The 3,633-nt window shown below is 36.5% G+C and overlaps 1 pseudogene; it reads left to right on the forward strand.

Moving 5' to 3' along the window:
• Window positions 1-1,892: 1,892 nt before the first annotated feature.
• On the forward strand, window positions 1,893-3,362 carry LOC110888667 (annotated as a pseudogene).
• The last annotated feature ends 271 nt before the right edge of the window (window positions 3,363-3,633 follow it).

A 3,633-nucleotide genomic window follows, 5' to 3' on the forward strand; every position in this document is an offset into this window, starting at 1 on the left:
GAGTTAATAATTTGTAAATAAACAATAGCAATTGATCATTTTTCAACTATTAAAAAAAAACTGGTTACGAGTATCATGTACGAGTTATATGTTTTAAAGTGTTTCGAGATTAAAACCGATTACAAACTGCATACAGAATAAACGATATATTTTATTTACTACAAACTAACAATTACTAACATCAAAACATAATTCTAAATACAAATCACTGCATATAAACAACTTTAACTTAAATAATAGAGTTAAATGCCATTTTAGTCTCTTTGATTTGGGCCATTCTGCCAGTTTAGTCCAAATGTTTCATTTTGCCAACTTTAAATTCTAAATACAAATCACTGCATATAAACAACTTTTTATAAATCGTATACATTTGTATACGGCTCGTATAACTATATACGGGCCGTATATAATAAAATCAAAAAAACATTCTCTGCGCTTTTTCTTATTCAAAAACATTCTAAACGGACCGCATATTAAGGAAATTCAGTTGTTCTCGAATAGTTCGTGAACACTGGTCTCGAACACAAACGAACGCAAGCGAACACAAACGAATGCAAGTGAATAAAAAATAACGCAAACGAACATTTAACTTGAAAATAAAAAAAAATAAAAATATGGTTATCCTTAAACATTGGATATAAGTAGTTAAATACAACCATCAAATGATAAATCAAAACACAAGAAGTCTAATACACCACCAAACGATGTCTTAGCATGTCCAAATGTTAGCTAACTTAGAAAAAAACAGGGTTCTAAGTTTTCAGTATGTTTAGATAAAAGTTTATTATTTATTATTTTTAATATAATCAAACGAACACGGACGAACGTAACCGAACATATTACCGAACGTTTACGAACGCAGTCGAACAAACGAGACCAATGTTCGTGTTCGTTCGCTAAGCTAACCGAACAAAATTTTTTGTTCGTGTTCGTTCGTTAAGCTAATCGAATGAACATCAACGAGCTTCCAGCCGAACGGTTTACGAACTGTTCGTTGAACGTTCGGTTCGTTTACAGCCCTAATCACAGTGTCTGCTTCAGTTATGGTGATGGTCCCACTGAAGTATTTATAAAAGAGAAATTCAGTTCTGGGAAGTGCCTATTATGTTGAAGGTAAAAGAATGTATGTGTGGTGAGTTTTCATCAAAGTTATATCCGTGACTGTATATAGATTTTTGTTAGGTTTATAGAATGTGTACGTATGGGAATAAATTTGTGCCTTATCATCCGGGTGGGGGCGTTTATAATAATGGGTTTGAAACACATTCTCATTCTCATCCTTATAATATGATGATGCAGCAAAGAGACTGGTCTGGGAATAAATTTGTGCCGTATCAGCACCATATGAACGATAAATAGACGCGAATTCAACGTTTATCCACGCGAAAACAGAGGTAAACTACTTGTATATACTGTTATAATGATACTATAATTGTTTCTGTTTCAACCATGATGTTAAATCTCTTATTTTAGCTCTAGAAATCAGTTCCTATTCGTTGATTGTACACGTATCTTGGTGTAATTTAACGATGATCATATGCAAGCTTTAGATAGAAAACATGGTTGTATATTTACTTGTGATATCTGATTCTGTGTTGTAACCATAGGTATCTTGGATTGACTTTCTAAAGTCAATGTCAACAATCAAGTTCTTGCAGATCAACAGTTTGACTATCTGAAGTCAACATGATTTAACTATTCTTCTCAATCCAAAATTCCAAATATTCAAGTGCCAGTTTGGACAGGTTGATGAGAGGGCAGTATTGACCTATCTTGTGATGTTTAGTGAATTGAAGGCATCAGCGAAGATCGGTACTTACACGGTAAGATTTGGTCGTACTTTCGTAGAACTGGCAACGACATTTAATATTACTCCAGTGCTTCATAGGAGTATGGTCGATGTCAATCGCGCGTCGCAAGACACGCTCTCAAATATCCGAGGGCGGTCGCTGAAGCAACCATTTAATAAGTTTAACCGGTTTAAGTCGTTTCGCGAATATAAAGGAGACGAGATGGTTACGGAAGGTGATGAAACAGTTGATCTGACTGGAGACGGTTCGGATTCAAGGAAGTTGAGGAGGGTGGATAGTGGCGGCGGTGGCGGAGCGGTTGGTAGATTTGGGGATTTATCAAAGACAATTTTGCTTAGCATAATATATTGAGATTTATCAAAGACTTAAGTTTACCATTGTCGGGTCTCGGGTCGGTGAAGACTTCTTGATTTGGCCCAAAACAGGGAACCCAGAGGTACATTTGACATGATTAAATAATCAAAAAAATTACATAATGATATATGAATAATGAATACTTTTTGTTTACCAGGAGCTTTTTAAGGTAAATTCAAGACATAGCTTATTGGGATTGTTAACGGACGGTGTGTTGAGGACCCAACTCTATGGCGTCTGACTTAACCTGCAATTCACTTCCGGTTCATGACATTGCTACGAATCGGGACATAATAGGGATATATCTTGCTAATTTGATTACAAGTTAAATTACTTAAACTATGTGATAAACTACATTTATTCGTCATTTTTATTGATTTTCTAAAAAACTTCGTAGCGGCTTCATTGGAAACGCGCGTCAAGAATTAACCATGGATTGATGTTGACTTCTCCTGTCAGACGAATGCATGATGATAACGGGAAATGGAGTAAGATCAATGGTTCTAGCATTTCGTTGTTGCGCCCTCAAGATCTTAGGTAAATTAAAAGGCATATTCTGTAGTTACCCTGATTAGCCGATAACTTGAATCTTGTGGTCTAAATGAGTCCGGTTGTGTGTTTGATCTTTGAACTGTAGGCTGGCTATCATGGCCTCAGAGATACTGTTGATTCTGCAGCCAAATAACTGGGCTTTGAGGCGGGATCACGGCATGATGTGGTACTATAGCAGGTATGAAATCCTTTCTTAGGCCAAAATGAGTCCTTTTTGTATAGGTCCAAATGGGTCGGGTTGGGTTGACATGAAAAACTTTGACGCGATACTAAAACATTTTTTCTTTACAGAGATTATGGGAAGGCGGTTCAAGAGCTAAGTATATGTATGGCCTCCCATATCTTTAAAACCCCTCATATCATAACTAGAATCACACAATTGAAGCTGGTAACCGGCCGTTGCACAATAACCACCAAACGCCATCATGAAACCACCAATCGCCGCACACCGCTGATTCACCCCAGCTGAAGAAGGCCGCAACCGACCCTCACGTTTTGTACATCAACACGTTGCGTTGCAAGTTTTCTTTTATCTCTCCGCAACGTGTGGGCATTCCCACTATTATGTAAAAAGAATAAAATAATTCAAAACACTGAATATGATTGTAGGTAATTAGGTATATAAGATGAAGGGAAAAGGATGGATGTGTATACAAGTTGTCCACCTTATCCTTCTTGCAAGAAGATAGTATAGATTTTTCACCTCATCTATCGTCAAAACCAATTTATGAAAAAACCTATACCATACGAATTAAACAAGGAAATCACGATCGAAAAATTTAACATTCGAATTTGTAAATCCATATCTTAGATCACCAATGGGGTGGTAGTCCATTGGCAAAAGCAAAACCTTTAAACAAAACTTTAGGAGGTGAAGGTTTGGGCTCAAGTGCCACAGACGACATGAATAAAAAGA

This window comes from Helianthus annuus, chromosome 11, assembly GCF_002127325.2.
Source record: "Helianthus annuus cultivar XRQ/B chromosome 11, HanXRQr2.0-SUNRISE, whole genome shotgun sequence".
Classification (NCBI taxonomy): Eukaryota; Viridiplantae; Streptophyta; class Magnoliopsida; order Asterales; family Asteraceae; genus Helianthus; species Helianthus annuus.